The sequence below is a fragment of the Parasteatoda tepidariorum genome, chromosome 9 (genome assembly GCF_982258835.1).
Source record: "Parasteatoda tepidariorum strain Cologne lab strain chromosome 9, Ptep-v5.0, whole genome shotgun sequence".
Taxonomy (NCBI): Eukaryota; Metazoa; Arthropoda; class Arachnida; order Araneae; family Theridiidae; genus Parasteatoda; species Parasteatoda tepidariorum.
In genome coordinates, this window is record NC_141763.1 from 37,045,132 (window position 1) to 37,059,903 (window position 14,772).

At 25.8% G+C, this 14,772-nt stretch overlaps 1 protein-coding gene across 1 annotated transcript in view; it reads left to right on the plus strand.

The window, feature by feature from the left end:
* LOC139426786 (uncharacterized) overlaps positions 1-14,772 on the plus strand; it is a 67,109-nt gene that overhangs the window by 24,207 nt on the left and 28,130 nt on the right. The gene's annotated exons all lie outside the window — the stretch shown is intronic.

Consider the following 14,772-nt stretch of genomic DNA (forward strand, 5'->3'; position numbering starts at 1 on the left):
TTACAGATATCTGCCAACTATATTAAATAATTTTATAACATTTTATATCCGCCTGCTTTGGTTGTTAATAAGCCTTGTTTGAATTCATATATTCGCACTGTACTGTGTGTATGTTTGATTAACTAATTTTATATTAAAAAATATTGTACATAATATATCCTAAATTAATAATATTGTATCGTAAAAATAACTTTATTGACTCTTATATGTAACTTATATTACTGTAATTATAAATTTTAGCGTTACTTAGTAACAAATACTGGAGGCATACTTTGCACTGAGTAGTGCAAAAGAACATTCTTAATGTAGTGAAATACTTAAATACAAAAGTTATGTACATAACACAACTGTAATGTAAAGTAGTTGCCACCATTTACAGCGTTGAGATAGACTGAAATTTATCACAGTGTAAAGGTTGATAAAGAATATAAATTGAAGGTAAATTTTTTTCCCTATAAATTTAGTGGCTTGAAAAATTACAGTTTATTTATTAAAAATAGAAAGACAACAAGTGAATACTATCGTATATAAAATTAAATTGTTGCTGTTTATATAAAAAATGGAAAATAAAAATTAACTAATTATCTTTCAGTGCGAATTTTAGAAAAAATAGTTTTTTCAAAAATTGTTTTCTATTACAAAAATCTCCTAGCGAGAAAGTAATAATGAATTCTATGAAATACAGAGTCTAACTATTATTGGGGACAAAAACAATTAAATGCTCAAGTAAATGAAAATAATAAATTGTAATGGAATAATAATAGTTTTAATTACATTTTAATATTAATAAAATATTAAATTCATGCAAGAAAACAAAATGCATGAATGAAAATTTTTTTTAAATCGCTTTTACTGAGATTTCATAGCTACTTTGAAATTTTGGATTTCTTTGAATAATTAGTTCGGAAATAGTTAATTAACCAGAAGGCATTTATTCACAATATGATTTTTTCCAGTAAATTCGTCCCACGCATAAATGAAATCGAGTATTTCTTTTATTTGAGTTGTCATAATGAGCTTTATTAATGAATGAATTCGTGACGACACTTTCATACGAAATATATTCCCCTGAGAGAAGAACTCACGCGACAATGTAGCGTGAAAATTGTCGCTTACTATAATCACTTAGTTTTTTTGTTCTTTTCTCTATCAACATTATCAACGTGATCCTCATTTAAAAAAGAAAAAAACTACACCTCTGAATTTCCAATTTAGCTAATAAATTGGAGCTCAGAAAAACATTGAAATTCAGTAATAGATTTGATAAGCCTGATTGATAATAAATTATAATTCGGAAATAAATTCGGTAAAATAATGCGCCAATAATTTTCGTAATACTAGTATGCGTGAGACAGAAATTGGTAATACGAATAAATAAATCGAAATTTTGTAATGTATTCGGTAAAAAAAAAATTATGAAAAAATTCTTCGATAATTCTGATTGCAGAAAATGATTCGAGTATTTCTTCTATTTGGGTTTTTCTAATGCTATCCACATGTCGTCGCTTTGAAACTAAACCGTAATAACTCAAAAAAAAAAAAAAAAAAAAAAAAAAAAAAAAAAAAAAATCGAAAAATAAGATATTTGGGTCATTTTCTGTAAAAAAATCACTCCTTTAGAGAAACAACGTGTTATCTTCATAGTTTCATAAAATTAATTTAGAGAGCAGATAAATCGTTATCACATTGGCGCGATTCACCATCTTGGTTTTAGGGAATAGAGTAGCAGTGTGCCAGTTGCAACAAAACCTTGGAGGAGATAACGTCGCTTTGAAACTAAACCGTGGTAACTCAAAAAAGCAGGTCTTTCAGGCGAGCAATTTTTTCCTACACTGTTGTATGTCAAATTTTGAAATGAAATATGTAATATTCGGGAGGATATTTTGAAGAACATAGTTGTATTTTGAAATAATTCTCCACTTTTAATAAAAGTTTTAGAGAAAAGTGTTGCAACTCAAAGTACCTTAACTTATTTCGAAATTACCACAAAATTAGAAATGCTACAAGAATCAGGCCTGTTTCATTGAAAAATGTAAAGAAACAGGTTTTTTTTAATGTAAACTATTTTGCAATAGTCGCCATAGCTTCGAGTCAACCTGCGGTGGAAGTTCCTGAAAAGTTAGAAATCGTTCTCCTGAGAAACTTCCTTTTTTGAGTTACTACGGTTTAGTTTCAAAGCGACGATGTTAAGTAAAAGCATAATACATATTAAAATTTCCAATTTCGGTAATAAATTCGGTTATATAATGGTTCAATAGTTTTGGTAATATGCGTCAGTCAAAATTCGGTAGCATGATTAAATAAATCGGAATTTTGTAATAAATTCTATAAAATAATTCGATAAAACAATTCTGTGATAATTTTGATCATACAGACAAATAAAATCGAGTATTTCTTCTATTTTAGTTTTTATTAATGTGATCCACACATAAAGTAAAAAAATAAACGTTTAAATTTCCAATTTTTTACAATCGAATTATTTTTCCGAATTTATGAAAAAATTTCGATTTATTTTTTCGTATTACCGAAATCTGACTCATGCATGTTTCCAAAATTATTGGAGTATTTATAGTACTGAGTTCTTGCTGAATTATAATTCATTACCGTTTGCGCTTATTGAATTTATTACTGAATTATAATTTGTTAGTGAATTCCAATTTATTACTGAAATAAGAAGTTTAAAAGCGTATTTTTTTTACTTAACATGTAGATATTACAAAAACCCAAATAGAAGAAACATTCCGATTTCATGATTTCATTTGTCTTCATAATCAGAATGATCACAGAATTTTTTCATCGAATTATTTTACCGAATTTTTTTACAAAATTCCGGTTTAATTAGTCACAATATCGAATTCAGACTCACGCATATTACCAAAATTATAGAAGTATTATATTACTGAATTTATTACCGAATTATAATTTATTACCATTCACGCTTATAGAATTTATTGCTGAATCTCAATTTATTACCAATTTCAGAAATAAATTATAATTTGGTTATAAAGTCAATAATATAATATGCCAATAATTTTAGCAACATGCGTGAGTCAGAATTCGGTAATAACAATAAATGAATCGAAATTTTGTAATAAATTTGGTAAAATAACTCGATGAAAAATTTCTACCATAATTCTGATCATACAGACAAATGAGTCAAGTACTTACTTCTTCCATTTAGGTTTTTGTAATTAAATTCACATGTTAAGTTAAAAAAAATACACGTTTGAATTTCCGATTTCGGTAATACATTAGAATTTAGTAATAAATTAGAATTAACTAACAAATCAGAATTTAGTAATAAATTCAATAAGCATGAACGGTAATGAATTATAATTCGGTAATAAATTTAGTATTATAATATGCCTATAATTTTGGAAATATGCATGAATCAGAATTTGTTAATATGAACAAATGAATCAAAATTTTGTAATAAATTCGGTGAAAACATTTTGTGCGAAATCTCATTATACAGAGAAATGATTCGAGTATTTCTTCCATTTAGGTTTTTGGAATGAGATCTACATGTTAAGTAAAAGAAAACCACTCTTACAAATTTCCAATTTCGGTAATAAATTGGAATTCAGTAATGAATTACAATTCGGCAATAAATTCAGTAATATAATACTGCAATAATTTTGGTAATATACATGAGTCTGAAAGTGAATATTTCTTCTATTTGGGTTCCTTAGTATTTTGGAAGTTCTTCTTTATTATAATGATGATTACAAATTTGAAATGATAATTTCAAAGTTTTTAGCACGCAACAACATTCATAGACGAACTTTACAAATAATTTTACAATCTATGAGAAAACGCTTTGTGAAAATGTCTGTCTCAGAAATTACAACGTCGTATTGAAAGTAAAACTGTGGTAGTAAGATAATAGGACGACATGAGATGCTTAATTACGGCATATTACCATTTTAATAATAATATTTAGATTCAAAACTATACACTGTATTAATTTTAGATATAAAGTGAAATGTTAAAATTAAATATTTTGTGAGTGCCAAATCTAATTTAAAACATTTGCTTGTTAGTTTGAAGTAAGTTGATTACCACATCCTACTTTTTTCATTAGGCGTTGCGACTGTTTCGGTCTAGACTTAACTAAGTTTCAAAATATTTTATTGAAAAGTTATGTTAGCCGGCTTTACTTTGTAAAGTACTTGCTGAAAAGCAATAAGCAGTTCATGTAATAAATAAATAAAATTACCAGAAAAAAGCAGAGCATGCAATTAACGTAACTTTTTGTAAATTAGAATTGTACTTGAAACATTTTTCATACTCTTTAAGTTAATGAGAGAGAAAAATTGCTATTTTAAAGAAAAATTGTTTAAAATGCTAATTTTCTGTGAGAAATGACACATTGTCTTTATTAGTCTAATTGAATTTGAACTAATTGAAACAGAGCCCATTCACTAATTTTATTCGTCGGCGCCAGAGATAATAAAGTATTTGCAAATCCTTGGGATTATTCATTTCAATTAAACTTTATTTGTATAAAGAATATTTTTTTTATATTTTATTACGCGCATGTTATATCTGTTATCGTTTTTTAAAATGTACTGTTAACCCTTTGACTCAAAATTTTTATTAAACATATTTTTTATACTTTTTTTATTAATTTAGATCAAAATAATTGAAAAATATAATATTAAGCATTTTAATAAATTTTGGTATGATATCAGAGATGCCAACTGCTCCGGACAAGCGATAATAATCGAAATCACGGTAAATGACTACAAACTAAATTTGGCAAATATTTGACTACCTATGCTCGCATTTTACAAGGTACAGTACAATACAGGTGTTAAAAAGTGGTAAATTATATAACCCTACGAATTATTTAGAAATAGTGGTGAATAAAAATATACTAAATTGAATTTATTAAACCAAGAATTACAATTGCTAAACTACCACTTTGAAATTTATATTTGCTGTCCGGAGCAAGTTGGCATCTCTGTGATATACAGCATGAAATGTCGCTGTTCTTTTCTGCGTTAAGGATGAAATCTTCTATATACCCCTCATTTCCAAACAATAATTTTTCAAATGTGTACTTATTTGCAGTTATTTAGATCTAAGAGAAACAGTTATTCATTATTGAAATTGTTTTAATTTTCAAGATCAATTATTGGTAAATTTTTGAATAAGAATGAAAAAAAATTCTAACTTTTTTTTTCGATTTTATATTTTAGTGCAAAAATAATTTCAATAATCTAACATATTTGTTAAGTATCTATTATACTCTTTTTTTATAATTAAAAATTACCAAAATATATTTTAACTTGTAATTAGAGAGTCAGAAAAAATATATAAATGGGACACTTGTGTTCCTTCTGCGTCAAAAAGTTAAAGAGTCTCCATTATCAATTTCTTTATGCTTAAATGACGACTTTACGGCAAAAAATTTTGTTATACCACCATAGCTGCCAACGTGTCATTTGTTTTGCAATGTAAGTTATAGTGGTAGTTCTATTAGGTAGTTATTATTAAATAAATAAAAATGAGTTAAGTTTATACCACTTTTTGCATTTTTCATCAGCCCCGGATGTGCTATATTTTCAAATCCAAATTATAAATACATATTATAATAAAAAAAGGCCTTGTTTTCTAAGATAAATTTCCGTAATGCAATAATTGAATTATCAGTTTTTATCTTTTTATAAAAAGTGCAATGGAACGATGACCCTAAATAGTTTAAGTGGATAAAAAATTAAATGGAGGATAAAAGCTAAATGCAATTGTCAAAGTAGTTCTAAAAATAAAAGGATTTTGGAAAATCTAATAAAATAGATTAAGTTTTTCACCTGGGACATTAAAATTAAAGTGGATTAACTGTAAATGCATTTTAAAATAAGTTCCTCTACTTTAGTTAATTTGTATAAAGCGTTGTGCTTTCTGAATTTACTTTTTAAATATTACTGGCGCGGAGCATTTATTACACAGTCATTTTACAAACACAGAAGTAATACCTGTTGTGCATGGGCTCGCGGTAAGGATGCTACTGCTGATTTGATTATAAGTTAAGTTATTCAGTTCAAAGATAAATTATGGAGGGAGAGATTTGTTGTGGAAACAAGCAGGGGGAATTGCATTTAAGTGGTGAATATTTAAGTGCCAGAATTTAGCCTATTTTAATATTTTGCTGTAACAATCATTATTATGTACGTTACCATGTTTTTACACAGCTATATGAATTGTAAAGGTTTTAAAACATAAAAAATCGGTTATCGCGGTATTTTTATTGAAATTTATTATGAAATTCGAAATGTGTATAATAAAATTCTGCAAATTAATTCTAACTATCGTGTCTTTAAAATGCAAATTAAATGTAAAAAGCATATTTGTTAATGTTTCAATTAATATTATACCTATTTTAAACTTCATTTGCTTCAAAAATGCATAAATAGCAAGTAATAATCGACATGTTTCAAGAGCTTCGAAAATAGGCACCCATTTTCAAGACTTGCGAGACGTAAATGAGAACCAAAAAAAAAAAAAAAACGTGATTTAAGAAGAAACAAAAGTGAAATCGGACGAATCACTTTTGTTTCTTCTCATTCTCGTCTATCAAGTCTTGAAAATGGGTGCCTATTTTTTAAAGGCTTGAAACGTGACGACTGTTGCTTGCTATTCATATACTTTTGAAAAGAACGAAGTTTTCAAACAGATAATATCTTACAGCTTTAGTTTCTTGATATTATTTGTTTAATATTATGTCTGATTTAAAGTTTCAATTCTAAATTCATAAGCCGAGCTAAAACATTGCATCGTAGGTTTCAAAGTTCATATTAAAGAATCTTCCAATAAAACATGATGGCTAAAAAATTTTATTTGTATCAAGGTTTTCGTTTATTTGATGACCGATAAATAACCAACAAACAAACGAATTTTATTTAAATTTCGTAATTTTCGACAAAAAAAAACAATATTGCCTTAACCAAAGAAAGGCTACAAAATTAGTACTAGTGGCACCTTACATTAATTTGAAACTAACATTTTGAAACATAAGTGTAAATGGTACATAACAAAAACAAAAAACTTTTACTTCGAGTTCGAAATTTAATGCACAGATACTTACATACAAGTAGAGAAAAAATGAAAATTCTAAAGTGTTAAAAATGGCTGCGTGAAAATTATAGTGAATTTGTAATTAAAAAATTTTTGCACCAGGAAAATTCGATAGTATAAATTATATTAAAATTAATATAAACAAATAAAAAAATATTATAAATATGAAAATCAAAATATTATACAGTAGAAAAATTAAATACTAAAATTTAAAAAAGTATTTTGCTACTATATATATATATATATATATATATATATATATATATATATATATATATATATATATATATATATATATATATATATATATATATATATATATATATATATATATATATATATATATATATATATATATCGTCAAATTCTAATAAAAACCTAAATAAGATTTACTTAAAATGATGATAGTTGTTTATTGACTGAAATTCCAATGATAATTTATTGAATTTCGGATCTAAATAAAGAAAATGTTTTCGGTTAATTTCTTCGTGCATCAAATTGTCGCAGGACGTATATCTAAAATATTTTCTTTTAATTTACTAAGTGATTTATTTTGAAAAAGATAAAAAATGATTCGGAAAAAAGCATTCTTATGTTATAACATTGTTTTATAGTTTCTACGGGTTAAACGTTAGGTTAAAGAATTATGCAATTGTTTTGTGAAATTTATAAATTATATTTTCTTATATTTAAGAAATTATTAAACAATACCAACTATTCTTTTTTGCCTAAGAAAGTATAAATATATCCAACTCTAATATGAATTTACATAACTCAACATCTAAACCAAATTTCTTATTTTATGCGTGAAAGCGTAAAAATTAAAAGTCTTGTTTTGAAATTGTATTTTTATTCACTTTATTCAACAAATATTGTGTTTAAAACTTAGATGAAAAACATTTAACAATTATGTTTAAAAAACAATTCCAGAAACAATATCTAAAGATATATATATAAATGCTTTTCTATTATTTATTTGCTTCATTTTATATTTTGTCCCTAAATAATTGAATAAATAACTTTATTAGTAACTAAAAATTTTGCAAATAAAAATTTCGAACGGATTTAATGAAAAAAGTAAATAAAAAATTTATTCTATTAGATTTGAATTAGATTAGATTTCTATAAGATTAGAATGAATTCTATTAGATTTTTGTAGCAAAATTTAAAGTACAAAGTATGCGTAGGTCACACAAAATATATGTTTTTATGCAATTCTTTTTTAAAATGAAAAATTTATTCTACGATAATAATAGTTTCAATTTAATAGAAGTTTCATATGATTCATTACTATTAGATAAATAATTTATAATTGGATAATATTCCTTTCAGTTCCTTTATATTGTATCATTATGATTGTGTTTTTAAATAATATACCGTTTTTTTTTCAGTTCTAAATCTGTTCATTTTTTAATTTCTAGAAGGATATAATTCACAAAACACATTTCACTATAGAAAACTAAGTGTATTTTTATTTTTGAGTATGATTTTTATGTAATACACTTGTCCTTATTTATTGATTCTATCACATTTAAGTTTTGAAGTTCTTTTAATAGAAATATTTCATATGAAAAAATGGACACGATTCTTGTATAAGAATTTTTTCAGATGTGATATTTTTAGTAAGTTATTTTTATTTCAATCGGTTTACTTTATCATCATCGAGGAAACCGTTTAGACTGGTTGAAGCATATGAACCAATAAGAAAAAGCTTGAACTAGAACTTAGGTTGTGCGCGTCACATAGCATCGATCTCTAAGCTGGGCCCATTTCAATGAATTTTAATTTTTTTTATGGAATAATTTAACTTTAATGATGGTTTAATAACAGGTCCTAAAGTGAAGTTGAACATTACTGGATGGAAGTAGTAGTGAAAAATAAGAAGAATTTTCACAAGTATTAGCTGTCACTAGATTATGAACAACTCTATCATTTAGACTCCTATTTATGACGTTATTCAATTGATAGAAGACTCATTTCGATTTTTTGTTTTATCGGATTCTGACTCAATCCGGTTTTCCTCATAAAATTAATTTAAAATTGTTTTTAAAATATAAATTTTGTTTCGCCCGAACAGGGACTCGAACCCTGGACCGTTAGGTTAAAAGCCTAACGCTCTACCGACTGAGCTATCCGGGCTCATATGAGAACGATACAAGTAAAGTGAAAAGGGAAACTAACTGCAACATTTTATTTGAACAGCTGCAGCTTCTTCTATCCCAAAACTGTCGCTACGTCAAATATCGTTTATTTATTATTTTTTTTCAGCGATAGTGCGATTGAGAAATATAATGTTTTTTTATTAGATAATAATGGAACACTTTTAATTTGTACAATAGCAATCATCCTCCTCCTGCAAACGTTTCTAGCAAAAATATTTAAGTATTATTTAAATGAGGTTAATCATATATTTTATATTTTTATTTACTTTCATCACTTGTTAATTAAAAATGCATAGAAATTTAAATGTAATCTTCCGATATTGCTCTCTATTCTATGTCGTAACAATGATGGTTGTGCTTTGTTTGTAGAATTGAAACAACAATACTACCCCAACAATCCAACTATTAAACATTGTTCTCTACGTCATATATCATTATTTAATATAAATTAAGAATTCAATCCTTTTATACATTTATTAAGTAAATCCTATCAAGAAACGAGAGTATAGCATTAACTAAAGCAAATAATTTTTAATACAAAATTTGCTTCTTTTATAACTATGCATGTAATTAACAAAGAATAATAATTTTAAACGTGTAACTAATTGTATTTTACGTTATTAGTATTTACAATGAATAAATTTTTCAAATAAATTAAAAACTGTGTTGTTCATTTATTAACACTTACATAGAACAACACTTTAAATAAATGCGTGATTAATTATGCTTTTTAACAACTTTAACCGAGAATATTTATTTTACATCAAGAAAATATTATTATTTAAGGTAGGCTGTTTTAAATACTTTTAACTCACATACCTATTATATTGCATTCAACTTCAGAATGACTTTTAAAATATGATTACTTTTTAACTCAAACTGATAACGAATTCAAGCAGTGAATTGTTTTCACTTAATTTATATTCATTGTTCGATAAAGTCAATATATGAATTTTATCCCAATTGGGCGTAAAGTGATTTGCTCCCGTGTTAAATTCATGTTAATATCACGTTTATTATTTCATTTGGTTAAATTATTATATGATAAAAAAAGCATATAGATCGAAACAGATATTATTATACAAAAGCTATTTCTTGCAACAACAAATCGTAGAAAATAGTTTTTTAGTATCAAATATTCGAAAATATTTATTATTTTAAGAACTATGCACAAATAGAACCATTTTTAGAATGAATTAATTGGAAATTACCTTGATTAAGATTGACCCATAATAATCATTTTCAATGCATATTAATTCCGCTTGCATTTTTTAGTTTAAATTTAGAACAATATTTTTAATCAACTTATTTCTTGCAACAACAAACCACTATTAATCAATAATTTAAACTAACTTATTTCCTGAAACAACAAACCACAGAAAATATCTTTTAGCATCAAATATTCGTAAATATTTACCATATCAAGAACCACGTACAAATAAAACCTGTTTTTAGAATGAATTATTTGCAAATTACTTCGATTAGGATTGTCACAGAATAATAACTTTCAATGCGTAATTAATGCCTATTAATTAACGATACGGTTTTGAAACCATGCCCTTTGTAAGTTGTTAAAAAAAGTATATTGTCGTGTTCATGGTTTTATAACCATACTAATTGTAAACGGTTTCAAAACCGTAAAGGTAAAAAATGTTCTTTACCGTAAACTTTATGGTTAATCCGATAAACAGACTACTGACGGTTATTTTACCATAATTTTAGAATAAAAATTCTAACAGTGCAGCAACACAGAAAATATTTTTGAATACATAAAAACATTTCCTATTTTAAGAATCACACACAAAAAGAACTTTTTTTTCGATTGAATGAAATGTGAATTAATTTGATTAGTATTAACACAGAATAATAATTTTCAATGCATATTTAATTCTTCTTTACATTGCAACCATTAATTTAAATTAAATCGAACCAATTTAATTCATGCAACAACAAACTGTATAAAATAAATTTTAGAATTAAATATTCGAAAATCTTTACTATTTTAAGAGCCAAGCAAAAATAAAACCTTTTTTTTTTAGAATTAATTAATTGCGAATCACTTCGATTAGGATTGAAACTGAATACTAAGTTGCAATGCGTAATTATTTATTGGCATTAAACTAAAATAATAATTTTAACGAGCATATTTCTTGCGAACCTGAATTTACCAATAATTTAAACGAACTTATTTATATTTCTAGTAGCAACAAATAAGAAATATTTTTTAGTAAACAAAATCTTTTCTCTTTTAAAAATCACGCACAAAAATAATTTTTTAGAGCGAATTAAATGTGAATTAATTCGATTATAATTAACACAGAATAACAATTTTCAATTATTTATTATTATTTAAATACAGCAATTCTAATTACATTAATTTCACTAATATTTGCTTCAGAAATATTGTTTTCTAAATGTGAATTTTTTTTTAAAAATTTAAAATGATTTTCACCTGGTTTTCACTAAAAAAATTTAAAAGTCAGGTTTTTATAAAAACTTTTTGATAGAGTCGATAAAATGATTTTATTATGACTGGGAACAATTTGATTTTTATGTTATCGCTACATTTGTTTAAATGCTTGTTTTTTTTTTTTTAAAAAAAAAAAAAAAACACCAATCTTTACAGATATTGTATTTCCCTTGTCTCAACTTACTCTCTGCAACAACAAACAATCGAAAACATTTTTTAGATCCAGCTATACGAAAATGTTTCCCATTTTAAGAATCATGCACATATAAAAATATTTCTAGGATGTTATTCATTTCGAACTTTTTTTTAAAAGAAAGATAAAACGTTATGTGGTATATATTTCATTATTTCCTCCTTAGATATCGAAAATCTATCTTAGAATAAATATTCTCTACGATGTTTGATGTTTTTATTCCATTTGAGAGTTCAAACGTTCAATTTGACTTGAAAATAAAGGAAATTTAAATTAAAATGTTTTATATTTAAAAAAAATTAATTTATGTATTGCATCACTAACTTCGCAATTATTCATAACATATGTATAGTACATTTAATACTTTTTTCATAGTTTCGATTGCATATTTCCTAATGATTCCATTTTAAATTAAAACTCCATTAACCGTTTTTAATTAAAACTCCGTGTTGTATAAGAAACATTTACAACGATGTTAAGAAGGTTGTATTATATTTTATAAAATAAATTTCATGATTTATTTTAATACTGTTAATAATTGAGTTAACTACTTGACATACGAAGACGTCATTTGTTTCTTATGTCAAAACAATAATTGACGTGACTCAGACGTCTTCAAGACAGAGATGCCAACTTGCTCCGGGCAGCAAATAAATATTTTAAAGTGGTAGTTTATCAATTGTGATTCTTGGTTTAATAAATTCAATTTAGTAGATTTTTATCCACCACTATTTCTAAATAATTCGTAGGGTTATATAATTTACCACTTCATAGTGTTAAATTTCCTTAAAATGGCATGATGTAATGTTATGAAGAGGCGTGCTTAACGTCTTCGTTGCTTACAAAATAGGGGTAACTAAAAGTTTATGAATATTCTTACTTTTCCAACGGTTTCTAAAACATTTTTGGATAAAGTGTTGCCAAACTAACAAAACTGAGCTAGAAAGGGTTAAAGTTCAGCCAGTGGTCAGAAAAACTACAATTTTTTTTTGTAGTTTACGACAACTTCTAACTAAGAAATATTTATTCATGCTTATATAAGCCAGTTGCAGAGATGCCAACTTGCCCCGCACGGCAAATATATATTTTATAGTGATAGTTTATCAATTGTGATTCTTGATTTAATAAATTCAATTTAGTAGACTTTTATCCATCACTATTTCTAAATAATTCGTAGGGTTATATAATTTACCACTTCAAAGATTTATATATTTTTAAAATGACACGAAGCTAATGTTATAAAGAGGTGTGCTTTACGTCTTCGTTGCTTACAGAGTAGTATTACGTTTCCAGCGGTTTCTAAAACATTTTTGGATTAAGTGTTGCCAGAGTTAACAACACTGAGCTAGAAAGGGTTACAGTTCAATTTATATTAGCCAATTAGTTATTCCAAAAAAAAAATTTTTCGAATTTCTTTATTTAACCATCAACTTTTTATGCCTATTTCGACAGAGAATATTTAATTTAAAAAAAGCGAAATTGACAAATGCTAAGAAATTAAGTATATCGAAAATAAGTTCCATTTCTTTGAAATAACATCACGAGCGTGCTTTCGCGTCTGAAAGTGTGACCAAAGTGATTAATTATCCATTTTTTGTAATGCCTAGTTATAATATTAGTTAAACGTGATTTTGAATGCGTAATTTCTGTTAAAGCTCAGTTGCAGCCACAGGGTAATTTTCATTGCATCCATTGAAGATTTCTCCACCTGCGAAGATTTCTACCCACAAATTCGAAAAATTAGTCAGGTTAGAACCGTGTTCATTTTCTAAGCAAGTTTTTTAAAAGTAGTTGCCAATAATCGTTACTAAGTACTGTTTTTTGTATCGCACTAATCACTGCACAATTTTTTTTAAAATGTAGTAGTCTGCACTACTAACTAAGAAAAAAATAGCTACTACAGTATTTTCACTACTTATAGTGCCCTACTTCTGACAACTGAATTCAGTTATAAAATTGAAACAGAGCTTAATTTATAATAAATTTAAATTTGATGAGTTTTATGAAAGATTTAATTAAAAAATCTCATTTCAAAAGCGCATGTAATGAATGAAGTCTGCATTTTTTTCATTGTTTTAAGTTCATCTAATATCATTAGAGTAAACTTATATTATTAGTATATTAACTAATACCCTGGCTTTATTGTAAATCCATTCGGTAAGATATAATATTAATTTCTCCAAGGACAAAGAAATTTTAAATATATGGTAAAATTGTTTTTATCACTCACTCGAGGATTACAATCCCATGAGCTACCATTAGAAACAAGGCTTTCTTAAATAACCCTAATCTAAGCTTTGACGTTAATGTATTGTTAAATTAGTCTAAAACAAAAGGTTAGGTTACAAATTCTTTAAATTTAATTATTCAGCATTTTTATAAATGAATTGTTCTGTAATAAAATCTGTGAATTTTTTTACCAACACCATATATATTTTCTTGCTTCGATTCTTATTAACTAACAACTTTAATCTTTCAATTAAGATTAAACTAATAAGTTTAATCTTTCAATTTTTTAAGAAATGAAAATTCTTTAGGGAAGAAAGGTAGGGAATTTATGCTTTAAACAAATTAGATTCCTTTTTATCAATAGTTAATACTTGAGTCACAAAACATTACAGTTCTTTAATTCCAAATCAAATTGCAGATATTTGAGTTATTGTCGTATAATAGTATTTTTTCAATATAAAATTTTAATAATGAATGACTAAATCTATACCTCGACTGCATTGAATATATATCATTAACAATTAGTGGCACAGACCTTTAAAAAAAAGGCCTTTTTTCCATTAAAAATAAAAAATGGTAGCACAATTGTTCCATAATTAGAATTTATTTTTCAGAAACGGAAAATTTCTATCTACTAG